The sequence below is a fragment of the Ursus americanus genome, chromosome 5 (genome assembly GCF_024610735.1).
Source record: "Ursus americanus isolate L20-20 chromosome 5, mUrsAme1.1.p, whole genome shotgun sequence".
Taxonomy (NCBI): domain Eukaryota; kingdom Metazoa; phylum Chordata; class Mammalia; order Carnivora; family Ursidae; genus Ursus; species Ursus americanus.
This window is the reverse complement of record NC_142131.1, coordinates 25,774,933-25,801,163: the sequence shown is the minus strand read 5'-3', so window position 1 is coordinate 25,801,163 and position 26,231 is coordinate 25,774,933. Positions and strand designations below refer to the sequence as shown.

The following is a 26,231-nucleotide window of genomic DNA, read 5'->3' as shown; positions in this document are numbered from 1 at the left end:
GAGATTGGATGTAAGAGTAGGAGAGCACAGGCTCTTGAAAGTACTGGAAACAACCCCAGGGGCTACCAGAAGGACTTCAGGTAGAGCAAGGTATTAGCAAGGCACCGAGGTCCCACAGTTATAAAAGTTGATGGTGCCCTCAAGGCATATATGTGAGGCCTGGGACATTCGGTTTACAGTTCCAAAAAGTTTCAGCAGCTGACCTAATGCTTAACACTCAGATCAACACCCTCTCACTACTTGCATCCATACCCTGAATTCTGCCTCCCTTCTCTTTCTCTAATCACATAGACATTAAATAATTCATCACATAATTCATATTATGCTAGATATTAAAAGGGATATCAGAACATACTTTTTTACAAAATCCCCAACAATCATGAGAACTTTTATTAGAGGCTAGTAGTTGTTGAGGAAACACTAAAGAGAAGGTTATTATTTTGAATAAAAGAAGCCTTTTAGAAAGATTGGCTATATATGGCTTGGTAAGTATATAATTAAAGATCCAGGGAGTTGTATAATTTTATTAAAATCTAACTGTAGATCAAATGACTTAAACTTTCAGAATGTCAAACATTGATTGTCACAAATGAGGGAGTTCATTGAACATCATATAATGCCTTTATAAAATGTGGAGCAGGAGGTTTCAGGAATGTATACCTGAGCAAATAAGCTGGCAACTATTGAATTCTAAAAGGAGTTCAATTTTAGCACTAATGATATATTGAGCTGCTTGAATAACAAAGTTACATAATACGCATCAGAAGAGCTATTAACTTACATCAATAATACACACACACACATACACACACGGACACATTTATATTTTTTGTGGTGGAACTGAGTACGGCAAAACCCAAACTGAAGGTGCATTTTTCTAGTGAGGAATTGCCTTGGCTTCTGCCGGATGCCTTGGGGCATTACTGAGCCAGAAGCATTTGGAACAAACTTTCCTAGACCACACAAATTAATGTGCATACCAAACCCAGTACGGGCAGGTTTGTACTTGTGAATTCGCCAGGTAAATTTTTCCCCCCTCTCCTCATGATGAGGACTGTGAGAGACAGCTTTCCTTTAATGGTTCTTTTTTCCAACAGAGATTTTCTCTCCCTCTCCCTCTCCCTCTCTGTCTCTCTCTCATCCTCCCACTGTAGCCTTTCCAAGATCTTGGCTAATGTTTGTAAAGGCCTCAATCCTGACTCTCCATTCCATGGTTTCAATGTATCCTCTCCTGTCTCCTCCTTTACCATTAATTGTGGGCTTTACGTTCCGTTTATGGACAAGTCTCTCAGATTAGCTGGTGGTGATTTCCATAGCATGCTGGTTTCAGCTTTTTTTTCAGTTTTGGTTACTTCGGATTTCCCTGTGTTATACAACTGCTTCTGGGACTTTTGGCTAAGATCAAGTGTGAATTTCCTTATGTTGTACAAAGAGGCTCGAGGTGAACACCATGAACAGTATTTGGCACGGGCTGTCAGCAGGTACATGTGCCCCCAGTCTCTTACCGTCTGGTGAAGAGGCAAGCTTAGTCCGGGGTGTGGCAGAATACACCATGAGGCTCGGCCTCCATTTATTTATGTATTTATTTATTTATTTATTTATTCATTCATTCATTCATTCATTCATTCATTCATTCATTCTTTTCTCTTCTCTTCTCCTCTCCTCTTCTCTTCTCTTCTCTTCTCTTCTCTTCTCTTCTCTTCTCTTCTCTTCTCTTCTTTTTTTAAGTAAGCTCTATGCCTAATGTGGAGCTTGAACTCATGACTCTGAGATCAAGAGTCACATGCTCTACCAGCTGAGCCAAACAGGCACCCCTAAGCCTCCCTTTATGACAGTGAGTGTGAGAAGAGCCTTTCATGGGGTAGGAGTGTAGGTGTTGTCTTAACTTACTTTTTAGCTGGGTATAGAATTCTTGGTGGCAAGTTATTGCATCTCAGGCCTTTAAATTTATTATTAAATGGACTTCTGTATAATATTATTATGTCCTGCCAGTCTACATTTTATCTCATTGTAGGTAATCTGTTTTCTCTCTATGGTAACTCTGAATACCTACTCTTCATCTTATATGTTCTGAAATTTTGCTATGATGTGTCTGGGTATATCTGTTTTTATTTTTCTTTCTTGGTATTTGTGATCCCTGGATCTTAAGATTCTCATTTGTGATTCTTAGAATTCATATTCATCAATTCTAGAAAATTCACATTTGCCTTCTTTTTAAAATACTTCCTCTTTCTATTCTTATTATTTTTTTGTCTTGAAATTCCTCTGTTTGGTCCTTCTCATTCTATTCTTTATGTCTGATAACTAGGGTGGCCAGTCACCCAGTTTGCTTATGACTGAGGGGTTTCCGAGGCTGTGGGATTTTCAACCAAGAAAGTCCCAGGCAGAACAGAATGGATTGCCCCCTGCTCTTAACTTCTCATATTTTCTATTTCTATAGTAGCTGCATTCTTTGTAATTGTTTCATATCTTTCTTCTGGTTTACTACTTGTCTCTTAAGCCATCATTGTTAAAAATCAGAATGAGTATTCTCACTTCTTGAAATACTGTTTTTTGAATCAACCTCTTCTTTTTTATAGTTTTCTCAAACCTAAATTATGATTTGGATTTTTAATATCTTTAATATGATCATATTTTTACAGATTCTTGGCCTCATTCTGTCTTTACTGAATCAGAAACTCTGGGGGGTGGCGCCCAGTAATCTGTGTTTTAATCTGGGTAATTCTGGTGTACCCTATGTGAGAACTGTTGGTATCATCTATTTGGGATTCAATTTATTGCAAACGCCAATGTTTTTTGATAGAGTGGGATGTTGTTTTCTGTGTGACCACAGTAAGTTTTCATGCATCAGAAAGCATTAACCCTCGACCTTAAGTTTCCTGCGTCTCCAGCTAAAGAGAGAGATTAGATCACCTTTATACTTCTCCTTCCTATTACATTGCAGCATGTAGCACCACTTCCCTTTAAAGATCTGGGTCGCTTTTTGTTTGTTTTTTAAAGAAGTCATTTAATTTAATGGGAAAATAAAGAGTTTGGAAGTTAACCCTTCTTTTTTATGTAAAAAAGATGAACAGCATTACTCTTAATCTCTTTTGCATTTTTATTTAGCAAGCAGTAGTTGAATCTTTGAATCTTTTAGAGCAGATCGAAGATATAATCCTAGATTAATGACTCACTGTCGTAAGTACCTACGAGAAGTAATCTATACTCAAGCTGCCTCTAAAGCTTAACAGTATCTTAACTAGTTGTCAAGAGTGTTTCTCTAGCAATTATTTCTCTGTGTAAAATGTGTTGGAGTTGTTCTCCCTTTATCAAACATGTATTTGTCACCCCGCGCCAGGTACTGTGCTGGATCCCAAGAATACAGCTAGAACCAGGACTGACGTGGTCCCTATCGCCGCAGAGATTTAAGGTTGGTGGAGAGACAGGAGCACAGGTGCTTACAATACAGCATGATAAGTATTATGATAGGTGAAATAAAGGGCACTATTGGAAGTGCTCTCAATAAAAATGCAACATAACTGCTGTCTGAGTGATTTATTGCTCCTGATTATAAAATATGCTCACAAGATAGAAGCTAACTCCTACTCATCCTTCAGGAGATAGCTCAGGTTGTCATGTCCTCACATCGTCCGGGGAGTCTTCCCTGCCACCCTCACCACTCTGTCCCCCACATTTGAGATTAGGGTCATTCCTACATTCTTCCATCAAATTCTGCATATAGTTCTGCTACAGTACTTCTCACCTTACATTCCAAAGGTCTATTCAAATGTCTGTCACCCTGCTATACTCTAAGCTATTGGAGGGGACGTACTCTCTCGTCTTTGCAATTCTAACACAGTGCTAGTACCAGTACCCTTTTGTACTCTTTTTATTGTGAGATTGAAGTTTGTCTTTCCACTGTTGATCAACACCTTAAAAAATGCACTTTTAAAAACAGATTTATTTTATATTAGAGAGAGTGAGAGTATGAGCGGAGGGAGAGAATCTCAAGCAGACTCTGCACAGAGCATTGAGCCTGACTCTGGGCTCGATCTCACAACCCTGAGATCATGACCTGAGCCTAAACCAAAAGTTGGATGTTTAACCGACTGCACCACCCAGGTATCCTGGAAAAAAATGCACTTTTAAAAACTGATCTTTTCACTGCTAGGAACATGAACTTTTTATAATCCTCTACCCCCAGTAGTGATGCTTCTACAGAAGATGTACTTTAATATTACCTCAAAATCAGGATCTGTAGTTGTCTCTACAGAGAATAAATTAGTTTAAGGGTAAAGGAAGGCAATAATGAAAATATTATCTGGTGGATCATCCCTACCTCCCTTAAAAAAATATGGCATTCTGACAATTATAGCAGTGATGGCCAGAGCATCTCTTTGGGAAAGTACGGGGGACAAAGTACATATCGAATGGTTAAAGTTGTGGATTGAGGTGCATATTTAACAATTCCTTTGGCTATTGAGCATCCAGACTCTCTTTGTATTTCAGGACAATTCCCCACTGTGTGGGTCTTGGTAAGAACTAGCACTCTTAACTCCCTCTCTAAAAGCCCAGTTAGCCAGATATCCCCTCTTCCCAATGCTAGCAGAGAGAGTATGATCATGAAACCTGGGTTTGGCCAATCAAATTTGGGAATTTGAATCTGAACTGAATCATGCAAATGGGCAGAGATAGTTGAAATACGTTCCCAGTGGCCAGTGTTTTGGGCACAATGTCTAGCAGTATCTACTTATGATGCAGTTAGCGAAAGTATCTTAACTGAAGCTGGATATGACCTTGTGGTTCTTACTGTCTGATTGTCCTTAGTTTCTGCCTGTTTCTTTCCCCCCAGCCTGGTTCTTCAGTCTTCCTGTTGATTCTATGAGCTACTTGATATTCTGCCAATAAATTCCTTTCCTGCTAAAATTAGCCAGTCAGTTTCTATTGCTTGTGACCAAGAACTTCATCTTTATACTGCTTTGTTCAAAGCGCTTTGTGCTTACTGAATAAGTGGTTGTTGAATGACCAAGTGGCTCTCATGTTTTATACGTTGCCCAAGCATATTTTCTGTGTGACTATATCCCTGATTTTACTTAACGGAGGACAGAAGCATGTTATTTTATGAAATATTAATGAACATTTTCTGGAATGTGTGTGTTCTAGGAAACAAGTGAAATGAATGAAAGATTTGTAGTGCAGCAGAAAGGTAGGGGGCCTTGGGCATGATCGTGTGGAGGTTGAGAAAGCAAACACAGGATTGAAATCCCTAAACCCATCCTAAGCCAAATCCCTCCTCCTAAGGGAAGGTCAGCTTGTGTTTCAGTCTGGTATTTGTTCACTGAGCCTTATCCACAGTGAAACCTGAGATGGCAAGCCTCCCAAAGGCTTTACTGGGCCCTAAAAGCTTATGCTCAAGCCTCAGGTTGTGAGGGTGTGCTGAGAAGGCTAAAGAGAGCTGTTGGCTTCAGGATTTGAGGCTTGCACATTTTGTACTCTAGGAATATGGGTATTTTTTATCCTCTCCTCCCTTTTTATCCTCTCCTCCGTTCCACGGCGCAAGTTAGCTATTTTTAAAGATTTTGATGATTTTTTTTTGTTTTAAGTTTTATATCTTATCAATTTTATTACATTTACTTATGGAAAGTCTTATCTCTGATCACTTGACATTGTTAGTTTACTTTTTATCTTCCAGACACTATTGGGCTTTTTATCGAAAATTATTCATATATTGACTGTATTTGTAGATTTGGTGATGTAGGAAAACTTATTCAAAGTGGATCTAAAATGGTTGAATGCTTCTCTCTGAAATTTGCTGATTGTAATTGAAATACTCCTATTCGGTAAAGCTTGCCAAGTGTCAAAGGAATAATGATCTTACATGTAATTTACATATAAGTCACATATTATTTACCTATAATTCATGTGTAGTTCTTCTCACAGCTCTTGTCATTTTGTACTCAGAATAGCAATCTATAATAGTGTTTCTAAAAGCATCTAAGAAATGTTCCATCTTGCATGCATAAAACATTTAAATTTAGCTTTCATGTGGTGCTTAGGTATTATGTTTTAGAATAACATTATACAGTTCTGTGGTTGTTTTGCTATTAAAGCATTCTTAACTGATTTCCATATCAGTTGATTCTGTGCCTTGTTGTAATGTAAATAACCCCTAAAGATACAGTAAACTAGAGTTTGCTCTGTAGTAAACAGCTCTATCAGTGACTTTTTCAAAGACACGGGCAGGTTTATCAATATTATCAATATCAATTCCTGCCAATTGTGTTACGTATCTTTTTTCTTGAGAAAGCTTTGTTTGATTTTGCCTTTAGCCTTCCTCCCACAGCCAGATCTACAGAGCCTCATAACATGCTCAGGCTGAAAAGTTTTTCTGCATATTTGTCTGAGGTCTTACTGATTAAAAACTCTACAAACTCCATTAAGGCAGGGGCACTGCCTGTCTTGTTTTTGTATGTCTAGTGCCTAGCACAGTGCCTGGCATATGCTAGATTCTCTGTAAGTTTGTGAAAAGAATGGATGACCGTTAATAGGCTTAACAGTTTCCATTTTCCACAGAGAGCCAATATGAATGTAGACCTACAGTGATGGTTAATTTTGTCAGCTTGATTGATCTAAGAGATGCCCCGAGAGCTGCTAAAGATTACTTCTGGGTGGGTCTGTGAGGGTGCTTCTAGAAAAGATGAGCATTTGAATCCATAGGCTGGGTAAAGAAGATCACCCTCATCAGTGTGGGTGGGCATCATACAACCCATTGATGTTGAGGTCCTGAATAGAACAAAATGGTAAAAGAAGGGCAAATGTGCTCTCTCTGCTTGAGTTGGGACATTCATCTTCTTGGTCATCAGTCCCCAGTTCTTGGGCCTTTGGACTCAGACAGGGACTAACACCACTGGCTGTCCTGGTTCTCAGACTTCGAATTTGAACTAGAATTACACCACTGGCTTCCTGAGCCTCTGGCTGGCAGGTAGTAGATCATGGGACTTCTCAACCTTCATATCCTGTGAGTCAGTCCCTCACAATGATTCTCTTTTACATATCTATATATATCCTATAAGTTCTGTTTCTCTGGAGAACCCTGACTAATACACCCACCTATTTGAAACACAGGTCTCCTTGAAGCCTCTACTTTACTTTAGCCTGACTCCTTTCCTCACAGCCTGGAAGTATTGCTGCATTCTCCTAGCTCCAAAGTGCCAAATCCAGACCATTTTACTTACCTATCAAAATTTTTCTTGAGTTGGTTCTATACCAACCGATCTGTACCATTTCTTATGCTCCTCATCACCATCTTTTTCTTAATTTTCCACATTCATCTCGATTTTTGGATAATGAAGGATAGTCGGAAGAAAGGCAGGCAGGGACAAGGGGCCCCGCCCCAAGAGGAAACCCAACCCTAAAATGATTTTACACCACCCTGGAAGGAGCCCTCCACCCTTTCCCACGTGATAGATAGATGACAAAAACCTGATTGGATGACAGGCACAGGGATGGTTAATCAGATTAAAACAAACCCATAAAAACTCTTGGACTTAGAAACTCTGGGGGCAACCCTTTTGGATCCCCTCCCTCTTCAGGAGCTTTGTACTCTCAATAAACTTTGCTTTGATGCCCACCACTCTTCGTCTGGTCTACCTCTTCATTCTGCGAAGCAGTATGACCAAGAGTGGCAGGAACTAAAGGAAAAGAAATCCTATAACAGTACCAGGCTCACTATCTTTCTCCCTAACCCAACTCCTGCAGAAATTTCAAGACCTTCATGAATGATCCACTGGCTATGATGGTCTCAGTTCTGTGGTCTATTCAATGCTTATGGCTTCATGTACATTCTGTTTCAGCAGTCCATATTGTATTGAACTCATGGGCCTTGTCCTTACCCAGAACTCACTAATCCATACAGCTGAAAGCTCACACATCAATCTCTTCTCCAAATATACCCTCCTATTCCATCAGTCATCTCTTGTTTTTACAAGCCTACTCTCTTAATGACATCATGGTAATCACAGTCCCCTGATTTCTCTGCTTTTTCCAACTCCATTGATGCCCTCTTAGCGTCCTTTTCTTTTTTTTTTTTATCATCCTGATCGGATTCCATGGATCTCATTTCTACTTCTCCTCTAGTAGCAACCTTAATTGATTTATTCTACCCCTTCAGTTCTTCTTCACTCATCTACTCTTTATACTTCTTCACCTAAGCAGGATGAATGGTACTGAAAAAATTAACACAAAGTGTAGGAAGTAGTACCTTTGCAAATATGGGAATCCAGTCTTAGACTCTCAAATGCTATGTACTCCTTTTCAACTTCTCTTATTTCCTTTAAAGACAATTACAAAATTTTACATGTTTTTTTAAAGCCCTCTCTTCACTTTCGGAAATGGCTCTTCTAACTTTCCATTTCACAGAGAATGAAGAAGCTATCAGAAATGAACTTTCCTCAAGTCCTACTCCCTCTGCATTCCTTCTCTCCCAAATAAAAAGACATCTGTTTTCACTCCTGTCACTACATCTTTCTCCTTTGTCTTCTTCCCAGGTAGTGCAAATTAGTACTTGGGACTCAAGTGCTTCCTTTTTCCTTGGGGGCTGTGGTTCCTCAGTTATCTCCCCTTTCCTTTTAGTTCTTGTGCTTGACCGATACACTGGATCAAGCCACACTCACTTAAAAAGTGAAATACCAAATTACCATCCCTTGATTCTCTGGTACCTGCCACCCCATTGTTTGCTTTCCTTCATAGAAAAGCTTGAGGTCTTCACTTCTTTGCTTCCCTTATTTGTTATTTTTAAAGACCCATCCATTTTGTAATCCATCCGAAACGGACTTAGACCCCCACCATAATATCAAAACTGCTCTTGCTAAGTCATTGGTGTTTTCTTAATTTCCAAATCCCATCAATGGGATACCTTGATTTCTTTGCTTTATTTTTAATCTTGTTAACTACTCTTTGGGAACTGTCTTCTTGGTGTTTTTAATTATCTGGCCTTTCCTGTCTCCCTAGCTGTAACTGTCACCTGAGTATCAGTGACACCCAAATACAGGGAAGTGACTTTTTCCACAGGGGTTAGGATCTAAAGTCAGTGTGAAAGGCAAAAATAGAGTTAAAATTGCATTTGAAAAATCTTTAAAATCCTGTGTACATGTTTTGAGTGTGTATACTATCAGTCAAGAAATCATACACAGCCAGTTTTCCTCTGCTATTGGAACAGAAGGTTGTTTCTTGAATTGAACACCAGATGAAGTTGTTGGCTTACATTTAGGGTCTATGTTATAAGAAAAATGTGCGGGTTTTTGTTGTTGTTGTTGGTTGGTTGGTTGTTTTGGCAAGCACATAGAGTAGAGTTAATATAAGTTAAGTAGGTATGGGATATAGCTTCACTATATGTATTTTTCAGCCTGACCTCTTTCATGAACTCTGAATTTATACACCAAAGTGCCTACCAAATATCACCTTTTGGATATATCAATCCAGATTGTTTAGTTAGATTTCTGAAAGATGAAGATATCACACACTCGTACAATGCTTAGCAAAGACATTTATTAAATGTGGCAAGGGTATAGCTCACATGCAGAGTGTTTTCATATCAAATGGGTTGATGTTCTTATTCCAGGCAGTTGTCCTTCAGCATTATACAGCCTGGTTAGAGCCATAGGCAGCTTCGGATTGGTGGAATCTCTAGGCCAAGTGTCACATAAGTCAGTGACCTCTGACTAAACAGCTTTATTGAGACTAGTGGAATTCATAAGCGTTTAGGAAGGCATTGCAATTCTTCACTGGTCTTTTAAAGTTCTGTACTTCACCCAATGGCTGTTCCATCACCCTACAAGACCATCCTCATGAGGCCATCATGACCAATCAGCTAAGTGAAATAGCATTTCTGACGAGCCTGAACATCTGACTATTACAAGTAGGGTGTATGTTGTGTGTATTAAGAACCAGTATCAGGGGCACCTGGCTGGCTCAGTTGGTGGGGGGGGGGGGGGTGACTCTTGATCTTGGGGCTGTAAGTTCAAGCCCCTTTGGGTGTAGAGATTTGTTAAAAATAAAATCTTAAAAAAAAACCCCAATATCAAAGACAAGTCTGTATGGCAATAAACTTCACCTCCCCTTTATCAAACACACCAAACAGCATTAATAATTAAAAGCATCATATTACAAAGCAGTCAAATATTACATCAAAGATGTAGCAGCACTACTCAACTGTAGCCTATTTCATTTGACATTTGACATTTGTCCTCTTTCCTCCTGTCATTATTCATGTTCCATAATATGCCTCTTAACATGTCTTGAGTATATATACAATAAGGATGCCTGTTTATATCCTTCTACAATCTCTGCCTATATATTTATACTATCAGCCCCTTAATTTGAGGAAGATTGAATAATGAAGGGACGTTCTCCATGGCCAACACTGGGTTGCAGAGGGTAGGAAATTGTACATTTGGAATGTCCCATTATCATCCTATGCTGGAAATCACATTTTGGCTTTTCTCTCTTTGAAGTTAACCTCTTTGCCTCCATTGTAACTCCCTTTACAGAACAACAGGATATAATTTCATCCAGGTAACATTCTTTTCTTTGTGTCAAATATATATTCAGTAAAATTAATGTTGTAAATCATTTGATCCCAACTAAAAATTACAGACATCAATTTTAATGTTTTTATTGGAGGTAGCATTCTTTAAATTTATCATGAAAAGTAACACATTGATGATACATTATTTCTTCTAAATCTGAAACACCAAAAAAGTATGAAGAAGAAAAGCCATTCATAATCTCCTTACCTAGGGATAGGCATTGTTAATTTTTTAGTTGTTTTTATTACTTTTCTATAGGACCATCAATGAAGTCATACTTTAACATATTGTTTTGTATCTGGTCATCTTTCTATGTTAGAAAACACAGATTATTGATTATATTAATGATCCTATTATTCTATTATCCCTATGTGTCAACCTCATAAGTTTGAGAATATATATCTTTTTGTTTTTCACACCCTGGAAAGGTGGGATTATTACTAATTCTGTTTTATAGATAAATGGATCCTGAGGTTCTGAGAGGGTAAGTGACGGCTTGAAATCTACACATCATGTAAGTAGCAGAAGCTCTATAACTTCTTGACGCCAAATTGGTACCCTTTCCACAGTGTGCCTTCCATTTCTCTAATGAGATACTGCAGATGAAGGGGCCGAGCAAATGCACATTATTGTCATTTATTTTAAGAGGCGGCCTAAAGAGAGTCATTGCCTTGGGAGCAACTTCTGATATGGTTTGGATCTAGGGCAGCTTCGTGAATTAAAATTGCACAGAGGCTTCCAGGACTGCAGGCTGCACAAGTCTTAATGCAAAACATCATTATAACACACCAGTATAACAATATGCAACTGAATCCTACAATCGGAATTAATTCCTGATCGGTAAACATAGCCATAGAACATTAAAGGAAACAGGTCATTATTGAACAGGACATTTAAGTTCTTGTGAGCAAAAAGGCAGACCCTATGTATGTACATTGATCTTGTCTCTTTAGGCTCCTGGTATTTTCTTTACTGGGTGATGAGTAGAAAGTCTAGCAGGGAAGAACATCTTGCTGTGTAGTTCAAAGGAATCTAACCTGTGGCCTAGAAGGCACAGGGAGCTTGAACCAAAAATTCTGAAGAATTTGAGATTCTGTAGTTACTTCTTTATTCTCTACCCGTTGCTTTAGAGACAGTGGATTCTGGATATAGGGTGCTGCAAATATCCTATATGACTTTTTTCCCCCACATAGTCCAAAGGTGAGGCACATTCTTTTACCAAAGATAGTTTGCTATTTATCTACTTTCTCATTTACGTTTTCTTGGGCCCGACACCATCTTGGTCAAGATTTTGGTTTGCCTGGGCAGCTGTCCTGTTATGCCTCCAAAGACTCCGGACTGCTTTTCCCTTTGAAGGTCCTGAACATTTCAGTGAGAGTTGGGACTGAAAGTCTACAGTGAGAATTTATTCCTATGGGGTTCTTGGGTGCAAACTGCCAGGCCTCTGTTGAAATAGAATCTTTAGAGAAAGATAAAATCATGACTTTCATACAGATATAAAAATGAATATATGTTAAAATTCATTTTACCCATGTGAGATCAGAGAACCAGACAAAATGGGACAGAACTGATTTTTCCATGCGTAAAATGGGGGAGTCAATTAAAATCCTTATCAGACAGAACAGAAGTTACATATATCTATCAATTACCTACAATTTACAAAGAGCAGCAACATTGCTTACAGACAATGAACAATGGTAGGATCTGATAACCCAGAAGGATATGCTATAGACATGCATAGTTTTGTTCTGTATAGCCCCCAAAATAAAAGAACAAAGGGCCCTCTCAACCAATTTCAATGGTAAAAAACAAGAAACTTGAGTAATACAAGATCACCGCCAGAGTGATCCTTTTAGAACTCTGAATTCACCTGACAAATTTAAAACAAAAGTTTTGGTTCCTAAATGTCCTCAAGATGCTTGAAAGAAAAAATGTCCAAATAAGAATATTAGAAAACAAAGACAGACTAAATGCTGAAATTCACTATACTATTCCGACCTTCATTCAGACGATTCAAATTGGATTATTTCCTGAAATGTGTTATACCCTTCATAATACAAACTAGACCCTCAAGGATAAGATCTTCAAAATACAAGCACAGTTCTCCAGTCCAGTTGCTATACATTGTTAGCGACAGCATCTTGCTGCTGAGATTCTGTGTTAAAATTATCCTGTGCTGTCATTAAGATTTTTACAACTTTGGGGCACCTGGGTGGCTCAGTTGGATAAGCACCTGCCTTAGGCTCAGGTCATGATCCCGGGGTCCTGGGGTTGGGCTCCCTGCTGAGCCTGCTTCTCCCTCTCTCTGCTGCTCCCCCTGCTTGTGCTCCTTCTCTCTATCTGCCAAATAAATAAATACAAGCTTTTTTTTTTTTTTTAAGGCTTTTACAACTAATTTTCAGTAACCTTCAGAAATTTTCTAAAACTTTTCTTAGGAAACAGATAATTATATAATTTTGATTGTCATTAAAAAATGACGATTTTCCATTGCTATTTCCATAGAAATACTTGAATCCATGAGTGTCATGCCACAGTCCCCAACTTTATATACTTTAAGTACATATGCCTGCTACTAAAAATCAAATGAAACATATAGTAATTTAAGTTCAGCAACAAAAGTTTCTCTAAATTAGAATTATGAAATAAGACAAGCCCTAAGCTAAGGAATGTGATCAATATAGAATTATAGTCAAAGAACACAACTTGCATTTCCATACTGATCCCAAAATATATGTCTACTCCTAGGTATTTACCCAAGAGAAATGAAAATATATGTCCACAAAAATACTGAAGGATTATTTATTGCAGCTTCATTTATAACGGCCAGAAGCTGAAAACAACGTAACTGTCCATCGCAGATGAATGGATATACGAACTGTGGTATAATCATACAGTCGAATACTAATCAGCAATAAAAAGTAACTAATAACTGATAAATCCATCAATGAATCTCAGAAACATGCTGAGTTAAAAAAGTCAGACACATATGTACTGTATGTACTGTATGATATCATTTTCTAGAATTGGAAAAACTAGAGTGACTAATCTAGCACGTGAATGGGAGGGAGGGGGAGAGGGAGAGACTTCAGGCAGACTCCCTGCTCAGCACAGAGCTCGACCTGACCCTGGGCTTGATCCCAGGATCCTGAGATCATGACCTGAGCCAAAACCAAGAATCAAACGCTTAACCAACTGAGCCACCCAGGTGCTCCTGCCATGTAATTTTAGGCTTATGTCCCATTTTTGGACCATACTACCTAACGGATACTGTGAGTTAATATTAAACTTGTGATGGACAAACAGAAGCCTGGGAGGGTAAGTAAAGGAATGGTGAAGGAAGCTAGAAGGAAAATCAGGGGACTGTGGCTTTATGGAAGCTAAGGGAAGCAAGACTTTGTAGATGTGATCAACACGTCCAAATGAAACTCAGAAATCCAATGAAATAAGGAATGGGGGTTTGAGCATTAGTCTCAGTTTTCATATCTATAAAATGTGTATCTTGTGTGGTTATCGTATGGTTGACTAAACTAAGCTTCTGGCTTCTGGTGGGTTCTCAATTAATTTTAGCTTCCTTCTCTTTTTGTGATTAATCCATTGTTTTATTCAACAAATGCTTATTACTAGTGACGAACTCTGCAAGAGGCTGGCTATGCAATGATGACAGACCCTGCCCTAAAGCACTCTGTAATGTTGTAGGGTAAACACATAAACAGGTCAGTACTATTCCTTGAGTGATATGATGAAAGGAAGTACATGGAAGTTACCTGATTTATTTCGCTTTGTTTCTTTGGTTTTGGCAGGTGAATTATGAAACTTAAAAACGTCTCAAGTGCAAAAAAACCCTCCTTTTTTGGTTAACATGATACTGTTGATGCTTGAAAGTGTTTCTAGATTATTGAATACAATGCCAAGCAATGCATTCTTCATTTTGTATGTGAAAGTTTTGTTTTTTGAGTAACTGCCTAAAGTTGAAGGAAACACCCATCCACTAAAGTTCTCACTCAGAACTCACTGCCCTGTACCAAAAAAAAAAAAAAAAAGTCAGTGAATACTTTTAACTGGCAGCTATCTAATTCATTTATATCCATAGTTGCTCAAATGTGTTAGTTAATTCACTTATTAGCAGTATTTTTTTTTTAAAGATTTTATTTATGTATTTGTGACGCAGAGAGAGCACTAGACTGGGAGAAGGATCAGAGGGAGAGGGAAAAGCAGACTCCCCACTGAGCGGGGAGCCTCAGGACAAGGACAGCAATGCGGGGCTCAATCCCAGGACCCTGAGATCATAACCTCAGCTGAAGGCAGACACTTAACCAACTGAGCACCAAGGCACCCCTAGCAGTATCTCTTTTTAAACTGAGTTTTATTTTACATGCAGTAAAATCTATTCCTTTTATGAGTTTTGGCAGACAAAACAACGATGTAATCACTAACACAATGAAAGTATAGAACAGTTCCATTACCCCCCAAAATTTCCTCAAGCTCCTTTTCAGTCAACCCCTTTCCTTGGTCACCATTGATCAGTGTTCTGTCCCTTTTAAAGAAATTTTTATTTTGAAATAATTATAGACTCGCAAGAAACTGCAAAAATAGTACAGAATCTGGTGTACCGATCACCTAGCTTTCTCCAATGGTGACATCTTACATAACTGCTGTACAAGATCGTAACCATGCCTGTACATTTGAAGGCAGGTTTTCCTTTCACTTCTTTGCCTGTGTTTACTTTTTTCTTTTCACACAAATTTAATTCTGTTGTGTTAAAAAGAGCAGATGCTAGTTTTCCCTCAGATGTCTGCTGTTGCATTTTCAGTATTTCAGTTCCATCACCCCTGTTACTCCTACATCTTTCTGTGGTCTTTTCTTTATTCCACTGTCCCCCCTACCCTCATTTTATTCTGCTGCTAGATTTTTTGTTTTTTTCCTGAGCTTTGTGCCACAGATGGTACTATTGTAATTCCCGAGTTGCTAACTTCTACCTCGGTCCTTAGTTTTAATAGGAGGTAGTCGTGTTTGTGCTTAATTGTTGTGCTTACAACAGTTTTACAGTGTGTGTATGTATGTTAGCCCGCGTGGATCTCCAACCTCGGAGAAGGTTCTTGCTCAACCCTTTCTCCATTAGTCACTCATTTATTTTCCAGACATTGGCTATGTGATGGAAGAAAGGGTGCAACGGCCGTTAAAACCGCTGGCACCCCCCACCCCCACCCCCACCCCCACCCCCACCCCAGGTTTCGGCTCGCCGGCAGCACCTCCCCAATGCACCGCCTTTGTGGACGCAGAACGCACAGCCGGCGTTCAGTTCCTGGGGCCTGTGAGGCGAGGGGCGGGGCCTCGGCTCCTTGGTCCGGGGCAGCAGGAAGGTCACGCCCCCTGGCCCGGGTCCTGCGCGCGCGGCCCGCAACGTCAGCCACCCGCGCGAGCCTGGCCCCATGGTGCGCGGGAGGTCCAGGTGCGCATGCTCTGATTCGGTCGCTGTGGTGGCGGTGGCTGAGGGAGGGCTGGGCCTCCGTGTTGGTGGGCCTCTCTGGTCGTTCTCTCTGCTCCTCTGCTATCGTCTCCGTGGCCCCTGGGAGCTCATCACTCCCCTCCCCGGGGCCGCTGGCTGGACAGCAGCTGGCAGAGCGATGGGCTCCTCGCCCCGTCTCCCCTCCCCCCGCCCCGTTGCCCCGCCTGCGCTAGGCTGGGCGGCGGGGTCAGGGGCAGAGCGGAGCGGGGTGAGTATTCCCACAGCCTTTGCTGGTCCCTCTTCCCGGCTCTGCTTCCCGCACGGTCCTCACCCCACTCCTGGGATGGTGAGGAAGGGCGGGTGCGGGTAGGCGGCAAACAGCCCAGCCCTGAACAAAAGACTGGGAAGCGGGGCTCTCACCAGTAAAATGCAGGCGGGTCCCGGCGGTCTTGGGGCGAGTGGTTGGGGGGGTGACGCAGGGGGAAGGAAGGCCCACACCCAGTGTGACCGGCACTCTTGGGCCACTACTAAGCGCTCACGCACAGCGTGGATAGTCACTGCCATGTGTTTAAAACCTGCGAAGGGTTAGCAAGTCTTTGTGTAACCTTGAAACAAAGGGCATTAAGTTGCCGGTGTTTCCAATGGCCAAGTCCCACTTAAGTTGAAGGGGTTTCAGATTCATTAAGAATCAGGAGGAGTAAGTTAATATTTATAGCCAACAATTTTTCTTCTCCCAAATAACCTGTGTACTCATAGTATGTAAACTCATGAATGGGGGGTAGTTAACTGATTTATAGAAACATTTATGATAGCAAAAATTATAAACATCTAGGAAAAGCAGAAGATTAGCTCAGAATGGAACCTTGTCTAAGAGGCCCACCTGAGGATGAATTAATTATCCAGGGGACTCTACTCTTGCTTGACATAGTATTGATTAGGGCCCAGCAGTTACTTTGTGTGTGTGTGTGTGTGTGTGTGTGTGTGTGTGTGTGTGTAATGGAGATGCAAGTTATTTCTGACTGGGGGAAAAAACACTCCTGAAGATTGTGGTTTTATTGCCCTAAGATTTTTCTAATTTTTACCATTCAGCTTGCTCCATGATGAGTTCAATAAACCTTTGCCACCGGCTCACTTTGGGTGAATCATGTTTATAACTTAAAAAACTTACAATTTAACAGTGGCCTCACTCTTTAGTGGCAAAAGCTTGAGTTTATACTTTTTAGAATTGGAAAACATAGGCCCTTTGTAGTACTCCGCAACATTAGATGACTCCAAGTAGAATCCTTAACTTCTTGCTTCTGAAAAGTCAAATATGGACAAAAGGAAACGTTTACAAAATGAAAATTTTAATCAAAAAAGAAATGTTGAGCATTGAGAAATTAAAATTAAGGTATTGTAATTACAGGGATTAAAAATCATTATTGGTATTTTAATTGACGTTAGTGGAAACAGTTTCTAGTTCTACACTGGATTCATTTGGATATAGATAGACTATTACAAGATTATTTCTCCTTCTCCCTTTGTCACTTCCTTTCCCCTTTTATTTAATATTAACTGAGACACTGCTACATCATGAAGCAATCAAGTTGGGCATAACATTTTATGACAAATTATAAATTGGTGACAGTTCCTAATGCTTATAAATTTCTGGGAAAGATAAGCAACCCTTTAGGAAAAATATATCAGGTAAAGTTTACATAAGTAGATTAAGTCTGGGTTTGATTTGATTATTAATATCTTTGAAGCCTAGAGGTGTGTTTGAGACCCTGGCAGCAGTGTTTGAATCATAAATGTCGTAAGGAACCATAACAACAACAAAGTGCTGTAAAGATTATTTAGTGATTATGTGTTTAAAACCAATGTCTTCAGGGGCTAAGCAGACTGGGTATGAAACTATTGGAAAGTAGGGGAATGGAGAATAAACATTACCTAAAAGCATCTAGAGTAGGGAGAGGTTGCTGAAAACTGGAAAACCAGAGGCACCTCTAAGGAACCTGGTACTTCAGGCCTTGAAGTGCTGATCTAATACGTTTACAGAACCCAGGAAGAGTACTTACTAATACAAGTTTAGCTTTGAGGTTAGGGTTATTTCATATCACTGTCATGTAATAGCCTTCAGGGAAAACTTTTAAAATCATCTCCACCTACCTCAAGGACCTGCAGTGGTTTCTTACTGTCTGCTGCTTTAAATGGAATTTCTTCAGAGTTTTAGGGTTATCAGTAAACTGCTTTCCTTCATCCAACTCACCAGCCTTCCCATAAAGTTCTCAGCTTCTTGGTGGCCAAAGGAAAGAAGGAAGCATACTACTTCTCAGGAAAAACACAGCTTTCTTGGAAGTAAATATTTATTGAGTCAAATGAAGGTTGTGATCTCAGATTTCAAAGATACACTAAGAAACACTATGGTTAAGTTTTCTAGACTTTTGTTAAGTTTTAACCTACTTCCCAGTGTTTCTTAAAAGGGTGCTCAACTGGCATTTGTATGGGGCCATCTCATCCATTGTTGAATGCTCATTGTATCTGGTCCCTGAGCACTAAATTGCAGTAGCAAACTACAACCCCTCCTCTTTGTGATAGCTCACTATGGTCTCACTCATTTCCAAATAACCCTTTTGAGAATGGTCCCTCCTAATGTTGGGAACCATTGGACCATATCTGCCTGTACTTTACTACCCAATTTATGCTCAAGTGTTGCCATTTTATTTTTAAAACTTAGCAAGCTCTTTTCAGGCCCCTGTGTTGAGGAGCTCTTCCATCTTTTTGGCACGGCTTTATCTCTACGTGGTAAACCCTTATTCACATATAAGTTCTTTTTTTTTAAAGATTTTATTTATTTGACAGAGAGGGAACACAAGCAGGGGGAGCCAGAGAGGGAGAAGCAGGATCCCTGCTGAGCAGGGAGTCTGGTGCCAGGGTTCTATCCCAGGACCCTGGAAACATGACCTGAGCCGAAGGCAGATGCTTAACGACTGAGCCACCCAGGTGCCCCCACATACAAGTTCTTAAAGAACTGAATTCAAGTCTTCCAGAATCCCTCTTTTAGAGTCTTCTCTGATTTTCTTAGGAAACATTTGACATTCCTTTCTATGAGGACACACACAGCAAAGTGCTAGGATATTGTAGGTGCCAAGTGAATGAATAAAAGCTTGTGGAAATAAGAAGGTACATTAATCTAGTTTTAATGAAGACTTTGTAAGAAGAAAAGGGGAATGTCTCTTTCATTAAAAAATGTCCAACTACTGTTTTTTTTTTTTTAATGGCATTTGGTAGTATACTTTAAAAGTGCATCGTTCTATCATCTATTTTCAGAGTAGCATTGAATCTGTAGCTTCTGATACAGTGCTGATTTTTTCTGTATCTTCTTCTTTGTTGAATAACTTTGGCCAGACTCATACACCATCAGTTCCTGGTTCTGGCCTAATTAGCGTACATACAGACTAGAGTTAGTTCTTCAAATCACACTCACTATTCAAAAGTAGCGAGAGGGGCACTGGATAGTGCAGCTGGTTAAGTGTCCAACTCTCGGTTTTGGCTTAGATCCCGATCTCAGGGTCCTGGGATCGAGCCCCATGTCAGGCTTTGTTCTCAGAAGGAGTCTGCTTGAGATTCTCTCTCTCTCTTTCCTCTGCCATCCTGCTTGTGCTGTCTGTCTGTCTGTCTCGAATAAATAAATCTTAAAAAGACACACAAAACCCAAAAGTAACAAGAGAGTTGGTGGATCAGTTTAAATCATCAACAGTGATGGAAGAGTTTCACTATGTGCTTGCAGAGAAGTCTTGTTTTATATAAAAATATGATAATATAAAAATAATGACACATATCAGAAAGATTAGATGTCATATAAATCTTTTGTTTGGGTGGGAAAAGACGAATTGGTGAATAAGCTTGAAAGTTGAAGAAATGTACTATAGAGAGGTAGAGATATATAAAATAGATTCACTTAAAATTTTTAATTTTTCTTTTATTCATTACAACTTTTATTTAATGTTTATAGTGTGCCTAACTTTGTTGTAGGTGCTAAGATACAAACTTGTAAGTCAGAAATTCTCAGATGTGTAGACATTCCTCTCTTGACTTGCAGTGTTCCTTGCTGTGAAGGAGATGGTGGAGGCTACCCAAATTTTTGTTCCTTTGTAGGTAAACTCTTTTTTCTGCCAGCGTCTTTTTTTCTTTTTCTTTTTTAAATTAAGATATTCCATTAGGCTACCTCTAGGCATAGTTGTTGTTGTTTTCCCCCAACAGTTTTCTCAGAAACAAAGTGAATCCTCTCAATTTAGAAGAGTAAATATGTTTGATCTTTTTTTTTTTTTTTTCCAGCTCAGGAATACTTTTTCAATGGTATGTTTGCTTATGATTTCAGTTCAGAAATGCCAGTTATTTGTAGATTGGATTTGTATTCTTTGTCCTCCTTATCAATCAATATACTTTGTTTTCATCTTGGTCCTTTCTCTTCTGTATTTGGAGAGCATCTCACATGTATATGCTAAACCACTAATTAGATTTCTTCCAGCTTCTGTACTTCTCTCTATTGCCTTTCATATAGAATTTAAATTTTTACTATTATTATATATTTGAATTCCCTCCCAGTTTTTTCTTATCCAGTTTCTTTTTTACTCTCAGCTGTTGTTTCCCACCTCATCTCTTGCTTTTAGAAGCTGTGTTTTTCTTTTCCCTTTGTCTTTTTCAGTTGGGAATGTAAAGTAGATAATTTCCAAGTTTTTCTCCTGATTCCCAGTGTAAGCCCACTACAGAAGCAAGCTTTCTCTCTTCCTCTATATGGCAGTGTTCTTTCTTATGGTTGAAGAACATTGTCTTGGTCCCACACTGTTATTGATGTTTTTGATTTTCTTAACTTGACAGAAGAGGGACTTGTGTAGGGATGGTACTGTTTACTCTTGTCAGAGTGAGCAAGCTCTCTGCGTCACTCTCATTACCTCTAGGTGCTGAAGGACTCTTCATCTACATGTGAGGTAGGAGAGTTGTTTGAAAGATACAACCAAATTTCTGAATCATAGGTCTTTCTCTACTCAGAAGAGGTCTTCCTTTGCTATTGTTTAATATTTCAGTCCTGTGTCTATAACAAGGGGATTGTTTCTGTGTGATTTGAAACGGTTTATAGTTTTTTGAGTTTTTGCAGGGAAAGTGGTAGTGGTGAGGCTGTAATCTTCTGAGGGCGCATCCTGTTCCCACAGCCTCCTGTTGCTGACTTTACAGTGTAGTATGCATTGCTCCACTTGGCTTCGCCTCCTATTTCTGGCCATGAACATTTTATTATTGAGAGAGAACTGCCTTGAAAGAGAATTAGCAATGGACTTGGAAGCCAGTAGTGGAGGGGGCACCTCAGGGTCCTTTGTTTGAAGGAAATGTAGAGTGGGATAGAATGAGATGCCTTTCTATGCTCTTCCTAACTGGACCTCCTGCTGCAGAGGCTGCAACAAGCCTCAAGCTACCAATTAACCTTCTTCAGTTCCAGTCCAGGTATAATGTTGTATCCTGTTTAAACTTTATTTGCAATATGTATTTCACTGGGAAGGCAAGGAGAGAGTGCTGAGCTTACTGGTTAGTTGCTGTCGAGACTGAGCCCAACTTTCTCCCATTGCTTCTTCCCTGTGCTGTTTATTGGATTACTGGGTCTGTTCCTGCTGTGCCCCACCCAGGCGGTCAAATGCCTTGAAATGCAGGTCATTCACTAGCCCTATCGAAACAATCCATCTTTTGTCTCAGTTTCCTAGCACGATCCTTCCTCAAAAGTATGTGTGGTGCTAATTACAAATGTTTGTTTGGGGGGTTTCAGAATCAGGTAATCTCTCTGGCCTGGGCCTTAGATTCCACATTTGAATTTGTACCCTGGCTGCTTCTTTCCTCTCTGAAATTTGAGGACCACTGCCTAAAGACCCTGCTAGGTAAGCGGTTATCTAAATGAATTCAAGACAAATTCTCATAAAGGTACTGGGTTCAGTTTACCTCCCTAGCTAGTAATTGCATGTTTTTGTTTGTTTGTTTTTTAGGAAAGGTCTAAATTTATAATAACGTGAAATTGTTACAGGGAGGGACAAATGCAGAGGAAATTGCCTACTTTTATTAGTTAAAAATAATCTTTAATGTTTAAAGGTATTCATAGTATATTCTGTGATAAGCATGTTTTTTGTAAGTGATCTTAAATTCTGGGGAAATTTATATTTCTTTAAGTGTTTTAGTCTCACTATGATTCTGGTGTATACTGATTTATAGGTTCATCAAACGAAGTGTCTCTGACTGGGATGCCTGGGTTGCTCAGTTGGGTAAGTGTCTGCTTTTGGCTCAGGTCATGATCTCAGGGTCCTGGGATCGAGTCCTGCATCGGGCTCCTTGTTCAGTAGGGAGCCTGCTTCTCCCTCTGCCTGCCTCTCTCTCTCTCTGACAAATAAATAAAAATATTTAAAAAAAGGAAGTATCTCTGACCAAAAATAAAATAAAATTAAATAAACACAAAGAACCAGTTCCCCACACATTAGATTAAAAAGCACATAAAAAAAGTGGAGAACGGTAGTGAAAAAAATTGTTTTTAACTAAAAAGGATACTTTGAACAATGATTATACACAGTATTAGAATTTACTGGGGCTATTTTCTGAAAAGATAATTAGTAGCAGCAGAATAAGCTTCACAGTGTCTAGTCTTAGGGCTAACCTCTAGTTTAGAAAGACTGCTTTCACTTGGTGGGGAGAAAAATATTCTACCTTCCCAAGCTTTAGCCTCTGCTGAAGCAGTTAAAAGAAGGTTTTGAGTGTTTGAGCTTGAGAAAAAAATCGAATAGCTTTCCAGCAGGGGTAAGGCTCAAGCAAAACAGATGCATTAACAACTTATATTTTATGGCATGAAAGAGCTCGAACTCATTTCTAAGTTTTACTTATAATAAGAAATGAGAGGTTCATTGTTTAGGATGAGATGAGAATTGAGATTAGTCTTTTTACTGAAAGTTCACTTGTGTTCTGTTGTCATCTCTAGTCTGAATTTAAGATAGCTTAAGTCTGGAAATGGAGGCAGGTCTAAGGGATTTTACATTTGCAAAATAAATTCTTGCCGCTTTTGCTTAAACTGCAGTTGTGGTTATTTCCATTTTTAAAAAAAGATTTTATTCCTTTATTTGAGAGAGAGAGCACAAGCAGGGAGAGGAGCAGGCAGAGGGAGAAGCAGGCTCCCTGCTGAGCAAGGAGCCCAATGTGGGGCTGGATCCCCGGACGCTGGGATCATGACCTGAGCCGAAGGCGGATGCTTAACCGACTGAGCCACCCTGACATCCCAAGTTATTTCCATTTTTGACTGTAATTTCAGCCATCTCATAGTAGGAAGTTCTAATATTCTAATTTCTGCCTCTAATTCTGTCTGTGAATTTGGTAGAGGACGAGAGAGTGTTATATATTGTATTATATATTGAAAAGTACATATGAAAATGTTGATTGTATTATATTTTCATTTTTAATGAGTTGAAATATTCTTACTTGAGCAAAGAGACAATAATTATTCAGTGTATTTCATTATGGCATATTACGATGATTCAAATTAAGATGGATATCATTTTAATATAATATAGTTCCTAATTTTGTAATCAAGCCTGTTTATATTATTATATGTAACATCCTTCAGCAAAGCCCAGTCCTTAGATAATTTTTAAAGTATTCAACCAAATATTAATTAGTGCTTTGATGTGCTGTCATCTTGTTAGTGGCACAGTGCTGTTAATTAGATAAACTATGGCTATTGAGTGAAATTTTATGTTTCGACTAACATTTTGAATAGTTCAATAAACCTCAAGTAACCCCGGGAGCTTTGGGAATGGAATATTTTTACTTTAGTTTAATTTTGTTGTTAAGTAGGGGTTTGTTTGGAATTTATAAAATATGCCAAAATGTATTAGTCTTTTTTTATGAATTAAATTCAATTTTCATTTGATTTAGTATCTCTCAGTATATGTCAGGGTCGTTGTATAGTTAGAAAAACTAATTTTCTGACTGCTCAATTTTGGTTTTCCTAGTCTACTTCTGTATCCTCTCCCTGAGTGATCAAATGTGTTCTGTTATATATATTGTTGATTTGGAATCAATATTTCCGGCCCAGATTTCTCTTTCTTTCTGAGTTCCAGATCCATCTCAAAATGCCTGCTAGATTCTCTTCACATGGGTATTCCACAGATGTTTCAAACTCAAAATCAATAAGATGAAATTAAGTCCAGCTCACTCCCCAAACCTGTTCTTGCTCAGTGCACCACCACCTACAGCAAAGAGCAGGGAATCTTTCTTGAATCTTTTCTTTCACAGATCCCTCACATATCAAGATCCACCAGTTGTAATGAGTACACTATCAAAATGTCTTTTGAATCCCTCCCTCTTCTACCCTACTTCCAGTCTTTGGCTCTGTTTGGAATCATTTTGTCTTTCCTGGATTATTGGAAGAGATTTCTAACAGGTGTTCGTCTAGTCAGGCAAGACCTGTAGTCTCCACTGGAAGCCAGAACGCAAATCTGATCAGTTTACTCCCACTGTCAAAACCTTCAGGCTAGTAGGCTCTCCTTCCTCATCAGCACTGGTTCTCCTAATACCCTTCCTCTGCCTCTGTATTTCAGTCAAGCAAGAGTTCTTTGATTACTGGACCTTCCCTTATATTCAGATTTTTGTGCATTCTATTCCTTTGCCTCCTTACTTTGCTAAATTAGCTTCTGTTCTTCCTTTTAGTATCTTCTTAGATGTCACTTTCTCAACTTGTGTCTGCACTTAACGAGGATTCGGTGTGTAACCTGGAGATCTCTTTCACATACCTGAAACGTTTGATGACTGCCTCAGTAGAGGCCCCTGCATTTTATTGTCTCTTATATACTTAGAATTCCTGCACTTGGTGCTTTCTTTTCCCAAACCTGTTCTCCCACTGTTCTCCTACCCTCTCAGATTTTCCATTGTGATCTCAGGAGCACACATCCCTAGCAAACAAATTTACCTAATCTTTAACCCATTATTGTCTTTACTGCATTCTGTGGAGTAAGTTAAGTGTTCCCAGAAAAAGAATTTTATGGTCAAAAGAGTCAGGAAACCCTGATTTCCATCACAGTGTATATTGTGAATCTCCAGGGTGGGTGTGGCGAGTGGATATAGTGTGGATCAGTTTCCACATCTCACATGGCGTTAACATCTTCACAGGTCAGTACTTCCACTAACTAGTTTCAAAGGAAATTTGGCTTTGAAACAAAAAACAACAAACAAAAACTGAACTCTTTAAGTGGAAGCTGCTCCTTCCTCCACCCTACAAATTTTAGGGTATGGAGATTGCTGGGAGCCCCCACTTCCCCAGAGCGAATTTTAGGTCACTGCTTCTTTGGCCTCATGTAAATATCCCTGCTCCTTTGGGGCTCATTTGAAGGTCTTTTGAGGAATTTTATATCCTATGAAATTCAGCTCTACCAGATATAGCAAGCTAGGTTTTTTCCTCACATATTCACTGGTAGTGTCACATATCCCTATTTTCCTGGTGGTGGCTGCTTTTAGCACCATCTTGAGAAGGAATCCAAGGCTGTGTTTTGGCTCATTAGGATCACTTGTATTAGTTTATTAGTGATTATTCTTTTTTTTTTTTTTTAAAGATTTTATTTATTTATTTGACAGAGAGAGAGAGACAGCCAGTGAGAGAGGGAACACAAGCAGGGGGAGTGGGAGAGGAAGAAGCAGGCTCATAGCGGAGGAGCCTGATGTGGGGCTCGATCCCATAACGCCGGGATCATGCCCTGAGCTGAAGGCAGACGCTTAACCGCTGTGCCACCCAGGCGCCCCTATTAGTGATTATTCTTGATGGATTCAGCATTATATGCCATGTATCGCTTATCATCTCTGTCCTCTTCCATCTTCTACCATTTGTCCCTTGTCATTTACAAATCTCTTATTTGATCTTCCATCTTCTTTAAAGAGCACTCCACCCCCACCAACTCTCCAGATAATTCTGAGTGACTTCAGCATCCATGTGGAAAACAGCAAACATAAGCCTCATATTTTTCTAAACTTCCTGAGCTCCAGTGACTTTTATCTGTAAGTTTATATACTTTATATACTCGCTGAGACCTCCTGAAGTTCTCCAGTCTCAATGTCTTCTGGTCTTCCCTTTCCTTCCTTTCACTATGGTTGTTCTTAGCCGTTTTTAGTATCTAATATTCTTTGATACTATCATGTTTTCCCAGCCCCTTCAGTCTTCTCTTGGT

General features: G+C 39.4%; 1 protein-coding gene across 7 annotated transcripts in view; it reads left to right on the top strand.

Moving 5' to 3' along the window:
• Nucleotides 1–3,350: 3,350 nt before the first annotated feature.
• The window catches only part of ATG10 (autophagy related 10), a 247,759-nt gene continuing 224,878 nt past the window's right edge, over nucleotides 3,351–26,231 (top strand). For 4 of the 7 annotated variants that reach the window (XM_087862016.1, XM_087862022.1, XM_087862019.1 and 1 more), the window contains exon 1: nucleotides 3,351–3,412. The gene's annotated coding sequence lies outside the window, so the exon portion shown is untranslated. The remainder of the gene's footprint in view (nucleotides 3,413–26,231) is intronic. The other 3 variants (XM_087862017.1, XM_087862021.1, XM_087862018.1) reach the window with 2 other exon arrangements.